At 35.5% G+C, this 15,159-nt stretch overlaps 1 non-coding gene across 1 annotated transcript; it reads left to right on the forward strand.

The window, feature by feature from the left end:
* Nucleotides 1-8,054: 8,054 nt before the first annotated feature.
* LOC139895080 (small nucleolar RNA R71) lies at nucleotides 8,055-8,161 on the forward strand. Its single transcript, XR_011775549.1, has one exon. It is a non-coding gene; the product is annotated as a small nucleolar RNA R71 (small nucleolar RNA).
* The last annotated feature ends 6,998 nt before the right edge of the window (nucleotides 8,162-15,159 follow it).

The following is a 15,159-nucleotide window of genomic DNA, read 5'->3' on the forward strand; positions in this document are numbered from 1 at the left end:
CTCGAATACGCTTTAGGTAAAATAAATCATGTAAGGTCAATTTTTCCTTGTTGTGACCTCTCTGTGTAATCGAGTTAGCCAAAACTCTATGAATTATACGAAGCTCGGCTCTGTTAATATGTAAGTAGGTATGTGTTCCTGCCCGCCCAAAAACATTATAATCTGACATACGACTCCAGACGGCGTTCGCATCAAAATTCCTATCTACCCTTTCACCACGATAAATCAAATTAATACAATCGGGTAGTAGTAATTCAGTGGGCGTATATATCTGCGAAGCCCTGGCCATGTCCAGCATGCACATCCTGTACATCCTACGGCCAAGTAAAAATCTAAGAAAACTTCTATCATCTAACCTATCTACATCTGCATTTAATGCTATAGTACTCATAAGCTCGACACACCATTCCTTATATACAGGTCTACGAATGGTGAATAGACGTTCCCAATCGGTAAAAGAAGAACTGCCATACCTTTGAATCAGTAGCAGTCTAACACGGTCAGCTAGATGTACCGTTTCCAAAGGATTCCAATCACTTACCCTAGGCACCTCTACATCTTTCGTTACTAATTTGAATTTATTACTTTGATATGCCGGGTAATCTCTCCAGCTTCTATCGAATCTCAGATTAGGATGCAATGTATGTTCAGGAATCGTTGGGTATTCTACTGGTGGATGTATCGGAAATACTATGAAGGCATCAACAGACTGTAGCGGATCATAATAAGGTACGTGTTGATCAGTTTGTTGTTGTGGTTCCTGTTGTAGTTCTTGTTCGAGTTCTGGCTCGTATTGCGGCTCATATTCTGGTTCAGGTTCTTGTTGTGGTTGTCTAGATGATGATGAAGCACCAGCAGTATCGATTTTCTGCAAAACACATTAAACGCAAAATTTGTGCATCCAAATATGCATTAGTGTTAGCAAAATAACAACTTGAAACAATTACAATAACATGTTAAATCAAATTTAAACTTATACACATTTTCACAATTTTATCAATTCTACACTTTTTCAAATAAGCATATATGAAAATGTATACAAAGTTCATAAGCATTTAACTCAAATAACATGTCAAAATAGTCATTACTAACAATTAAACAAGTCTCAAATGGCAATTATATTAAATTAATCAAATTCATGAATTTTGTACCTAAAAAGTCTACTTTTATCTCCAAAAATCATGTTTAGGATCAATGTTTGGATCATTTAGCTACCTAAACATGTTACATTACTTAATTTAGCAATAATTCATGATAAAAATCGGCCATAACCTGTTTATATCAAAAAGCCCCAAATTGCTCAAGAACACAAACCCTAGATTTCTAAATTTTTTGAAGTTTTTGGCTTCAAATCATGTTAAATAGCATCAATCTAGGTTATACATGCATAAAATACTAACAATTTAACTCTAATTATACTAGAAATTAACAAAATTAAATTAGGTATAATATTGGTAATAATCACAAAAACTAGAAAATTTAAGAGTTTAGGGGTGTAATTTTTACCTTTTTGTTGAAGAATTCGAACCTAGGCATGATTAGAGCAAGAAATTTGACGAATTACGGTGAAATTTGGTGATTTTTGGTGAGGATTTGAGTGTGTGTTCGTGTGTATATGTGTGTGTAAGTGTGGAGACAGAACACAGCTCGCTGGGTTTTATGTTCCTGGCCTGGATTCCAGCTTCATGCGATCGCATGGAGTTGCAGTGCAAACCCCATGCGATCGCATGGGGTCCGGGTACAGTACTTTTTCCCTTTTTTTTATAAAAACCTTATACTTATTAAAACATATAATTAAATAAAAATAAAAATTTTGTTTCTTTTTAGGATGAGGGCATTTCGGATCGTTGTCCTAGTCCGTCCCTCGAAATTTTTTTAAAATTTGTCAATTCAAAGCGTGGTTTTAAAAGTAAAGATTTTTGGGTTTTTTAAATGTTATTGGCATACTTTAATTCAATAAGATTAAAAATAATGATAATAAAAGTTCTCGTCCCTCCCTTGGGTAGAGCAATTTCGGTTCAACTACCTAGTCTTCAACTCACGACGAATTTTTAGAAATCAATTTTTAACTTAGCGAAATAAAGTAAATTTTTGTTTTTAAATTCACACCAAACTTAAATTTAAAATGCATAAAATTAAAAATTCATATTATTAAAATTAAAAATTCACACCAAATTTATATTATATTTTTGTTTTTATACATACAAACTTATATTAAAAATATTAATTTTTTCAAATATTTATAAATTTAAATATATTGATTTTAAAAGGTTTACAATATTAATTTAATATTAATTTTAAAAACAAAGTAAAAATAAAATTAAAAATCTTTTTGGTCTTTTATCCCACTTTAATCAATCAAATATTATCAAAAATATACGCCCCTCTTTTCGGTAAAGTAATTTCGGTTCCATAACCTAGTTTAACTCATGACGAATTTTTGAAATATTTTGGGTTGAATGATTAAAGATATTTATACCTTAAGAATAAACGGTAAATTTCGAAGTGATGTAATAAATTTTTGCATGATATCAATAATTTTGGTCATAAAACCTAATTTTATTGAATACCAATTTAATACTTTATAGCGAACGATTTAGCGTTTATTATTAAAAGGTTAAAAGCAATATAAATAAACATAAAAACTGTACATACTTACCTGTGAAATAGAATTCTTAGTGACCTGCTTTAGCCCACTCATAAGATAGTCGGACTAATTGGTTTTCCATAGCTACATAGGCGTAACCTCGAGCATTCAACGTTTTTTCTTCAAAACATATGAACGGTCAATCTCTGCATAAAGTAACGAATTCGGTATTGGAATATGTCTGATTCGTCGAGCATTTTCCTTCGTGTGACCATTTTCCGCATTTGTGACATCTTTCAAGGTGTCGTGCTCTTCTTTTCGCTGCGGATTTTGATTTTCCTTTACCAAAATGCAACTTATTATTTTCGTTCCTGGATTCTTTTCTTACTCTGTCCAATTTTCCTCTGATTAATGATACCAATTCACTTGGAAGGGTGTCATTATTACGTTTAGTGATCAAAGAGTATAGCATTAGACCATGGTTTAGTTCACAGGAAGTGTTCATCTCGTAAAACCTAAAAAAATAAAAATTCAGAATGGGGGGAGAAGACTAGTTCTTTAGGGTCTGCTAGGGAAAGACCATTCGGGTTCCATTCTCGAGAACTACACGAAAACAGAAAATATAACTATAACAGAAATACATATTATCCTTTAAAGACTTGATTCTCCCCACACTTAGTTAGCTGTGGTGTTGAAATTGTGATTAACTTCGTTGTCAACTTCCATCGGATCATGTACGTAATGTTTAACTCTGTGACCATTAACTTTAAATTCAATCCCATTTGAATTTATTAACTCTATTGTTCCGTATGGGAAAACTCTTTTGACTATAAATGGTCTAGACCATCTTGATTTCAATTTTTCAGGAAATAGCTTGAATCGTGAATTGAAAAGAAGAACTCTGTCTCCTTCTTTAAATTCTTTTGAACTTCTGATTCTTTTATCATGCCATTTATTTGTTCTTTCTTTATAGATTAACGAATTTTCATATGCTTCTTGTCTTAATTCTTCTAATTCGTTTAATTGACTTAATCGTAGACGTCCAGCTTCATGTAAATCAAGATTACATGTCTTCAAAGCCCAAAATGCTCTGTGTTCAATTTCTACTGGAAGATGACATGCTTTTCCGTAAAGGAGTCTAAAAGGTGTGGTTCCAATTGGAGTTTTGTAGGCTGTTCTAAAAGCCCAGAGTGCATCCTCCAATTTCATGGACCATTCCTTCGGATTTGATCCTACAGTTTTTTCTAGAATACGTTTTAAAGCTCGGTTGGTATTTTCAACTTGTCCACTTGTTTGTGGATGATATGTGGTGGAGATTTTATGAGTTACTCCATATCTTTTGAGAACTTTTTCAAGTTGATTATTACAAAAATGAGTACCCCGATCACTTATTAAAGATTTCGGTGTTCCGAACCTTGCAAAAAGACGTTTTAAAAAGTTGACTACAACTCGTGCATCGTTAGTTGGGAGAGCTTGTGCTTTCGCCCATTTAGATACATAATCAATGGCAATGAGAATGTAGAGATTATTATGAGATTTTGGAAATGGGCCCATAAAGTCAATACCCCAAATATCAAATACTTCACATACTTGAATGACATTTTGTGGCATTTCATCACGTTGACTTATTTTTTCGGCCCTTTGGCAAGCATCACAGGATTTGCAAAGAAGGTGTGCGTCTTTGAAAATTGTAGGCCAATAGAATCCAGCATCGTAAACTTTTCTTGCTGTTAGTTGAGGCCCATAATGCCCTCCTGTTGGTCCTGTGTGACAATGGTTTAAGATTTGACTAGCTTCATCTCCGAATACACATCGGCGTATTATTCCATCATGACAACTTTTAAACAAATGTGGATCTTCCCAGAAATAGTGTTTTATATCACTAAAGAATTTCTTTCGTTTTTGGCACGACAACCCTTTTTCAAGGAATCCACATACTAAGTAGTTTGCATAGTCTGCAAACCATGGAATTTCATTATAATCTATCTTCAATAGATATTCATCAGAAAAGTTGTCTTGTATGGCCGATTCATTTAGAACTTCTAATTCAGGATTTTCAAGACGAGAAAGATGATCAGCGGCGAGATTTTCTGCTCCCTTTTTGTCTCGGATTTCAATATCGAACTCTTGTAAGAGTAAGATCTAACAGATTAATCTTGGTTTAGCATCTTGTTTCGAAAATAGGTATCTAAGAGCAGAATGGTCAGTATAGACCACCGTTTTAGCTAGAATGAGATATGAACGAAATTTGTCAAAAGCAAAGACAATAGCAAGGAGTTCTTTTTCAGTAGTTGTATAGTTCGTTTGTGCTCCTTGTAACGTCTTACTAGCATAATAAATAGGGTGAAATCATTTTTCAATCCTTTGTCCTAAAACGGCTCCCATTGCAAAATCACTTGCATCGCACATGAGTTCAAACGGTAGATTCCAATTTGGAGTTATCATGATCGGCGCATTAGTGAGTTTTTCTTTAAGAATATTAAAAGATTTGATATATTCATCTGAAAAGATGAATGGAGCATCCTTTTCTAGGAGTTTATTCATAGGAGTGGCAATTTTAGAAAAATCTTTTATGAAACGTCGCTAAAAACCGGCATGCCCTAGAAAACTCCTAACTCCTCTAACATTGGTGGGATGTGGAAGTTTAGAAATTACATCTACTTTAGCTCTATCCACTTTAATTCCTTCCTTTGAAATTTTATGACCAAGAACGATGCCTTCTTTAACAATGAAATGGCATTTCTCCCAATTAAATACTAGATTTAATTGTTCGCATCTAATAAGCATTCGTTCAAGATTAACTAGACATGATTCAAATGTATCACCGAAGACTGAAAAGTCATCCATGAAAACTTCCATGCATTCTTCTATCATGTCGTGAAAAATCGCCATCATGCACCTTTGAAAGGTTGCAGGGGCGTTGCAAAGTCCAAATGACATGCGTTTGTAAGCAAAAGTACCATAAGGGCACGTGAACGTGGTTTTCTCTTGGTCCTCGGGTGCTATTGGAATTTGAAAATATCCGGAAAAACCATCAAGAAAACAATAGTAACTATTTCCAGCTAATCTTTCCAACATTTGATCAATGAAAGGTAAGGGAAAATGATCTTTTCTGGTGGCGTCATTTAATTTTCTATAATCAATACAAACATGCCATCCTGTTACAGTCCTAGTAGGAATAAGCTCATTTTTCTCATTTGTGATGACAGTCATGCCACCCTTCTTAGGTACGCATTGAACTGGGCTTACCCATGGACTAACAGAATTTGGATAAATTAAACCTGCATCTAGCAGTTTAATAATTTCTTTCTTAACAACTTCTTGCATATTAGGATTTAGTCTTCTTTGGCATTGCACATACGTTTTATGACCTTCTTCCATAAGGATTTTATGTGTGCAATACGAAGGACTTATTCCTTTAATGTCATGAATCTTCCATGCAATAGCTGGTTTATGAGCTTTTAGCACAGAAATGAGTTGAGATTTTTCATTTTTAGTAAGAGAAGACGATATTATTACAGGTAATTCAGACTCACCATGTAAATAAGTATATTCCAAATGGTTTGGAAGTGGCTTTAACTCTAATGTCGGTGGTTCTTTTATCGATGATTTATATCGATATCTGTCTTCCTCTTTTAGCATTTGAATTTCTTCTGTTGTTGGTTCATATCCATTAGCCATAAGTGTAGCTAACATTTCAGTTTCATCAATTGGTTCAGTTCCTTCTCCTAAAGAACATTCTCCTGTTCCTTGTAATTCTGGAAATTCTTCTAACAATTCTGCATGTGAATCTATAGTTTGAATATAATAGCATGTATCATCTGCAGATTGCGGTTGTTGCATGGCTCTATCAACAGAAAAGGTAACACTCTCGTCCTCTATACTTAGGGTCAGTTTCTTACTGAACACGTCTATCACTGCTTTAGCCGTGTTTAAGAATGGTCTTCCTAATATGAGAGGAACTCGAGAATCTTCTTCCATGTCCAGAATAACAAAATCTACTGGAAATACTAAAGTACCAACTTTAACTAGCATGTTCTCCATTATCCCTCTAGGATATTTTACTGATCGATCGGCTAGTTGTATGCTTATTCGTGTTGGTTTCAATTCTCCAAGATCTAGTTTAGAATATAGTGAATACGGTATTAGATTTATACTAACACCTAAGTCTGGCAATGCTTCTATTGAACTAAGACTACCCAGAAAACATGGAATTGTGAAACTTTCTGGATCTGATAATTTTTCTGGTATCTTATTCAAAAGCACTGCAGAACAATTAACATTCATAGTAACAGTCGAGAGTTCTTCCATTTTCTTTCTATTCGTGATTAGATCTTTCAAGAATTTAGCATATCTAGGCATTCCTGAAATCACATCAATCAAAGGAAGATTAACATTTATCTGTTTAAACTTATCCAAGAATTTGGATTGCTCGGCTTCAAGTCTTTCTTTTCTCATTTTACTCGGGTAAGGAAGTGGTGGTTGGTATGGTTTAACATAAGGTTTTGCCTTAACTGTGTTATCTTCATTAACCTTTTCAACTACCGGTTCTATTTCCTTATCTTGCTCAGGTTGTGGTTCTTATGGAGTAGGAATAGCTTCATCAGAAATTACAGGCATTTCAGGTGGTTTAAGTGTAATACCACTTCTTGTGGTAATGGCTTTAGTTGTTTCATTCCGGGGGTTAGTATTTGTATCACTCGGTAAACTTCCCGTTTTTCTTTCACCTATCAACCTTGTTAGGTTGCTCACTTCTTGTTCCAGATTTTGAATAGAAGCTTGTTGATTTCTAAATGCTTGAGCATTTTGTTCATTGGTTTGTTTCTGAGATGTGAAAAACTGAGTTTGAGATTCAAATAGCTTTGACATCATATCTTCTAAATTTGGATTTTTATCATCGGTTTGTGGTGGTTTATTTTGAAAAATAGGTCTTTGCTGATTGTAAGTATTGTTGGATACTTGTTGATTACTAGGACCTTGTTGGTTGTTGTATGGAACATTTCGGTTATAATTTTGATTTTAATTGTAGATTGGCCTTGGCGGTTGATAATTATTCTGATAATTATTTCCAGGCCTTTGGTTTATGTATGCAACATTATCTCTTTGTTCCATTGTTAGTTCAATACTGAGACAATCTTTTGTCAAATGTGGCCCTCCACACTGCTCACAACTAATTCTTATTGAGTGGATATCTTTAGTCATCTTTTCCATTCGTCTCTCGACAGCATCTATCTTTGCGGAAATGGAATCTAAGTCATGGCTAGAATCGGCTCTAGCTGCTTTAGATGATTTAACGATATCTTTTTTTTGGTGCCACTCATGTGAGTGGGAAGCAGTGTTATCAATAATTTTGTAAGCGTCAGTTGCGGTTTTCTTCATAATAGAACCACCAGCTGCTATATCGATGTCTTTTCTTGTAGTGATGTCGCATCCTTGGTAGAATATTTGTAATATTTGACAAGTGTCTAAACCATGTTGCGGACATCCTCTTAATAACTTTCCAAATCTTGTCCACGCTTCATATAAAGTTTCATTTGGCTTCTGTGTGAACGTAACAATTTCTCCTTGAAGTCTTACGGCTTTAGATGCCGGAAAGAATTGTTTAAGAAAATTTTCAACTAAAACATCCCATGTATCAATCGCCCCTTCAGGTAACGATTCCAACCAATCTTTGGCTTCTCCCTTTAAAGTCCAGGGAAATAACATGAGATATATCTGTTCATCCTCCACTTCTCTTATTTTAAATAAAGTGCAGATCCTATTAAATGTACGAAGATGTTCGTTTGGATCTTCCTTCAGCGCACCACTAAATTGGCATTGATTTTTTACCATGTGTAGGATTTGTCCTTTGATTTCATAATCTGGCGCATTAATGTCTGGTTGAGTAATTGCGTGACCTTGGCTAGTGCGTTTAGCTCGCATTCGGTCTTCCATACTTAGAGGTTCCAGATTCTCCATAATTGAATTTGTTGAATCTGAATCACTAGAGGATTCTGATTTAATGGTTCATTCCTCAACAATCTCCGTTTGAATGATTGGTGGTTAGGGAGGAAAGATTAATGGTTCAGGATCTCTGAATTGTCCTTGAATATCCTCCGGATTCTCAATTGTGAGGTCAGGTTCAAAAAATGGATTATCGGAAATTTGAATTAGAGTACTTGGTCGACTGGATGACGATTCTAAAGAAAAATCAACGGCGACAATATTTGTTAGATGTCTTGATCGAGTTACAGGTGGTGAACGTACAAAAGGTGGTGAACTATTTGCTCGGTGCATTCACTGAATATCCTATTAGTTATAAAAATAAGAAAAATTATATAAGTTATCAAATTAATAGACTTTTCTGATTTTGCCCACGTTTCGAATAGTCAAAAGATGCAGTAGAGGGGCAGAATTCGTTTGGTCTCAATATAATTGAGTACTGTTTGGCTCCAATAACCCGGTCCACGTACAAATCCAACTATTACTACGAACCAGAAAATGGATGTCTATCAATTTAACCACTTAAAATAATTTTTCGTTTTGAAATTTTAGAGAAGAAATAGAAAAAAATTCTATGTCCTATAAACTAGAGCGTCGAGAAATAAGAAAGAAAAAGATTGCGCGTCGAAAAATGTTGAAAAATAAAAGGAAAGTAGCGCGTCGAAACTTAAAAAGGAACTAAAAACTAAGAATTAAAAGTTGTGTCTAAAAGTATTAAAGCTTAAAAGGAATTCTATATTCAAAAACGGCAATTACTTAAAAAGGTACTAAAATATAAAAACGGCGTCGCGAAATTCTAAAGCACCTAAATCTTAGTCTAAAGAAAAAGCACTTAAGGGATTTTATGGCAAAGCCTAAAAATCTAGAGATAAAAATAACTATGGCAAAAACTATGACTTAAAACTAAATACGAGCGAAAAATACAAATATTATGAATAAACGATTAAAAGGGTACAAAATATAAAAATATACTTAAAGTTGTAAAAAGTACAATTTTTATAAAAATATTATTTTTATATTATTTATTTTATAAAACTATTAATTTTATAATTTATTAAAACTAATTAAACTAATTAAAACTAAAAAAAATACAAAATAAACTAAATAATATAATAACAATACCCTAATTAGGGTTTTATTAATAATAATAAATAATACTCCGTAATTAATGCAGAATTAGGGTCAAACCTGGCGTGTCAGGTATGTTCATGCGATCGCATGAATTTTTGCATTCGGGCTCATGCGATCGTATGAGCTAGGGTTTTGGGCCAGAATTGGGCTGCTACAGTACCGGGCCTCGAGTGTTTTTATATTTTTTTTTTCTGTTTTCTGTTTTAATAAATAATTATATAAATAAATAAAAACTTGTATTTTAAAAACTAAAATAAAAATAAAGAAACTTTATAATTTTATATATATAACAAACTATTAAAAATACATAAATATTTTGTTTTTCTTTTCTATATTTTTGGTTTTTAATAATTAAAACGTATATTTTTACAAAAAAGGAACTTTATAAAAAATCTTTTTTTATAGCGTTGCGCTTTCGGCGTTTTAGCGTTCCCCGGCAGCGGCACCAAAAATACTTGATGTGTGCAAGGTGTACTAGGAAATAGTATTATTTTTATAATGAAATACTATTAAATACGATACAATTTTACACAAGATATTTATTTATTTATAGAATGAATATACCTAAACCTTGCTACAACACTTATAGGCAGTGTACCTAATCGTACAGTAGTGTAGTTTTTAGTAAGTCCGGTTCGTTCCACATGGATCTTTTAAACAAGCTTAACGCTATATTTTTAAAAACTATATTTGTAAAAATACAAAAATATATATAAGTAGTATTATTATAAAAGGGGGTTTTTACCATTTACAGACCGGTTTGTCGATTTTAAAACTTTAGTCGCAGTTAAAACCTAATGTAAAATATTAATTATATAAAAGACTTAATTTAAAACATAAATTAAATAACGATAATGAAATTGCGATAATAAAAGTGCGATAAAAGAAAATTTCGATAATTAAAAAGTACGATAAATAAAAGTGCAATTAAATACAATGACAATAAATAAAAGTGCGATAATTAAAAGTGCAATTAAATATGAAATAAAAGAATTATGCTTATTTGAACTTCTGTAATCACGATGTTTGACGTGTTGATTTTAGTTTATTCCCATGGGTTAATTGTCCTTTGTCCTGGATTATTTAATATGTCCGTCTAGTTTTTGTCCATAACAGTCCATCAGTCATAAATATAAAGTGCGAGTGTCCTCGTCAAATTATCCTTATATCCGAAGTCAAATATTCCAACTAATTGGGGACTTAAACTGTATCAAGGTTTTAATACTTTGTTAACAATTACGCCAAGTGTCCTTGTACATAATTCACCCCTGTTTTAATAATTCCATTAACTATTAATCCATTTCCGTGTCCGGTTAAATGAACGATTATTCGTACATATAAATATCCCGCCCATCGTGTCCGATCGAGTGTATATGGTTATTTATAGGTACGTCCAATTGTAAATATTTATATTAAATTAACAAACTATCATTTAATTAAACAAATATAAAGCCCATTAATAGCCCATAGTCTAATTTCCACAAGTGTCGTTCTTTTGTCCAAACCCCAATTATGGTACAAAGCCCAATTACTCAATTTTAAATATTTTAGCCCAACATCATGATTACTTCGTCTTAAATAAGCATAATAATAAATTAGCTACGAGACATTAAATTAAAAATAACATTAACCATAACTTACAGTGATTAAAAATAGCGTAGCGTTACACGGACAGAATTTTGACTTACACCCTTACAACATTCGCTAACATACCCTTATTATTAGAATTTAAAATTAAAATTAAAATTATAATATATATATATATATATATATATATATATATATATATATATATATATATATATATTTATATTTATATATATATATATATATATATGTGTGTGTGTGTGTGATAGATAGAGAGATGGATGAAGGATATATAAACTGAGCCAAAACACGTGAATTTATAGTGGTGTGGCCTGTCACCTACTGCCATGCGATCGCATGGAATTTGTTCTTCCAGGCCATGCGATCGCATGGCCAGCTTTTCCAGGTCACATGTCTTTGTTTGCATTCTGCTGACGATTTATATAAATATATATAATATATAAATAATTTTAAGAATTATTTAAATATTATATTATATTTATGTGCATAGTTGACTTGTAATTTTTAGTCCGTTGCGTCGAGCGTTGAGAGTTGACTCTGGTCCCGGTTCCGGATTTTCGAACGTCCTTGCGTACAATTTAATATCTTGTATTTTGCGTTTCGCGTATTGTACTCTTGTAATTTTGAGACGTTTCTCACCAATAATTTGAAACCACTTTTATTGTACTTTGTACTTTTGAGCTTTTTGGTCGTTTGCGTCTTCAATTCGTCGAATCTGTCTTTTGTCTTCACCTTTTATTATTTAAACGAATATCACTTGTAAATAGAATAATTGCAACTAAAAGCTTGTCTTTCTTGAGGGATAATGCTATGAAATATATGTTCGTTTTTAGCATTATCAGTGACACGTTATCTTTTGTAAACGCTATGTCTTTTATGAATGCAAAACTGGTTTTCAAATAGCATGTAGTACTTGACCGTGTAAAGATCCTGTTGTTAACGAACCGTACACGATGGTTTTGTACGGAGCATCACATTTGGTATCAGAGCATTGGTTTTAGGGAATTAGGTTGCATTAGTGAGTCTAGACTGGACCGAGTAGGATTCACTAATAGGACTAATCTACAACTTGCTAGTTTACTTGTTTCTGTGGAACTTACTGCATGCTGCTGCTTACTCCTACTGCTATATGACGTATACTACTACTTGATTTTCATTACTGCATGCTACTATCTGCTTTCAATTGCATGATACTTCTGTATGATTTATTGCCATGCTATTTACTGCTATAGGTCATCTAGACTGTCGTAGTTATTTTGCCTAATACGTGCTTGCTTTATGACTTACTGACATGGAAAAAGATATTTTTCCCTGTTCAGATGTCGGATGTCCCGCCCGTTATCATTTTGGAGAGCGACTCAGACTCACCCTCCACCTCGCCTGCCATTGTTGCCGATTCACAGATCCCGTCGTCGACACACTCCAGTGACTCTGGCGCTTTGACCTATGGAGCTAGTGGCCATGCACCCAACCCAGTGATCACCTCAGACGGACATGAGGATCTACCAGAGATTCCAGCTCCACTCATCTCAGGACCCTCGGAGCAACTGTACCATTCCGGTGGTGTTGTGATTCCAGGGGAATATGGGGACGTTCCGTTTCGTAATGAGCATAACCATTGGTGCAGACGCCTTCCTGATGGACGTGTCGTGCTGATTCCGCCTCCAGCTGTTTTTGACGACTCATCATCTGACAACTCATCCTCTAATGACTCCAGTGATGAGGATTTCGACGAGGCCCCTGAGGAGACGCCCGTGCAGCCACCCTCTACCCCGCCAAAGAAGTGGTATCGTTTCGATGGTACCGTTATTCCAGGGGTTAACGGAGGCAGGTTGTCCGTTAACACACATGGACTGAGGACTAGGGTCACCGCCCGCAAGCGGGTTGTGCCGTATCCTGCCGATCCATTCGTGCGTAAGGCTTACCGTTATGCACCATCTACTTCTGGCACTGGACCACCTGCACCACCTGTACCGACTGCACCGCCTGCCCCACCATCTCCCTCCGTCGAGGAACTGACAAGGGAAGTGGAGATCCTCCGTGCTCGGGTAACTGAGCTCGAGGACCAGATGTCCCACGTAATGGTCATCCTTTACCCACCGTCACCATAGGGCATTGTAGTAGATTTCATTATGTAATCTCGTTTGTAGTTTCATGTTCTACTCATGTATTGTACAAACCCATGCGGATGTATGCAACTTATTATTAATGAATGGAACTTAGTGTTGTTTACTTTTTGTACGGTGTTCTAATTACGTTACTGTATGGTGATTTTGTGGTATCTGTATCTAGTTGCATTGCTTAGTTAACATGTGTTGCGTTGATTCCATGTTGGTTGCCATATACTATATTATTATTTATTAAATGCTGGATTTTGACTTAAGTCAAAATTTCTGTTTAGAAGAGCAATGGGAAACGGAAGAGCAGCGCCCACAGCAGCACAAATTGAGGAAATGATTGCGGAAAGAGTAGGCGCAGCTATTGCGGAAATCAACCCCCAAGCTCCACCAGTTAACCCGCCCATCCATAACGGGTGTACATATAAGGAGTTTCAAAGATGCAAGCCCCACAACTTTAGTGGCACTGAGGGGCTAGTTGGATTGACTAGATGGTTTGAGAAACTAGAAGCTGTGGTCTGTGTAAGCAACTTCTTAGAGACGAACAAAACCAAGTATGCCTCCTGTACGCTGTCGGACGGTGCCCTAACCTGGTGGAACACACTTGCTCAGGCCAAAGGTATTGACGAGGCTTATGATACTCCTTGGGAGGAATTTAAGGGAGCCATGATCGAAGAGTACTGCCCCAGAACAGAGATACAGAAAATGGAGGATGAGTTCTGGGAGTTGAAGGTTGTGGGAAACGATATTGATGGTTACAACTGTAGGTATCTGGAATTAGCGCTGATGTGTCCCTCGATGGTTACCCTGGAGTTTAAGAGAATGGAACATTACTTGTGGGGACTTCCCAAGTCCATTCAGGGAAATGTCACCTATTCGAAGCCACCCAACGTCCCGGAAGCTATGTGCATGGCACACACCCTGATGAACCAGATCACCCGCAAGGAACCTGAGAAAGCGAAATTGGAATCGGGTACTAGTCATGAGAAGCGTAAGTGGGATGGAAACAAGGGAAAGGTCTTTGATCAAAACCCAGCTAAGAGGCATGAGGGTTTCAAGGGAAACAACGACTGGAGGAACCCCAACCCTACCCCTAGCTCGAACCCCAACTACAAGGGTACTCTACCGCAGTGCAAGAGGTGCTACAAGCACCATACTGGGTACTGTAATGTGGTCTGTGAAAAGTGCAAAAGGACCGGGCATATTGGTAAGGACTGCACGATTCCCACCCCAACGGTGAAGACAAACCCTACTGGACCAAGGCAGTGCTATGAGTGCGGACAACAGAGCCACTTTAGGAATAAATGTGCCAACAAGCGAAAGGACGGCGGGCCACCATGTGGAAGAGCTTTCAATGTAAACGCAAGGGATGCCCGTGAGAACGCCGACTTGGTTACACGTATATTCACTATCAACAATCTATTAGCTTCTGTCCTATTTGATACTGGTGCTGATAGGAGCTATGTTTGTAGACACTTTTGCTCTAAGATAGATTGGTCGTTAGTTCCTTTAAAGGAGAGTATGCTTGTTGAGGTAGCCAATGGAAAACTTGAGAAAGTTGACCAAATTGGCCGAGGAGCTATTATCAACATACCTGGTGTGAATTTCGAGATTGACTTGATACCCATCAAATTGGGAAGCTTTGATGTGATTGTCGGTATGGACTGGTTGACCAAAGTAAGGGCTGACATTATCTGTGGAGATAAAGCTCTTCGTATACCCCAAGAAGATGGT

This window comes from Rutidosis leptorrhynchoides, chromosome 2 (genome assembly GCF_046630445.1).
Source record: "Rutidosis leptorrhynchoides isolate AG116_Rl617_1_P2 chromosome 2, CSIRO_AGI_Rlap_v1, whole genome shotgun sequence".
Taxonomy (NCBI): Eukaryota; Viridiplantae; Streptophyta; class Magnoliopsida; order Asterales; family Asteraceae; genus Rutidosis; species Rutidosis leptorrhynchoides.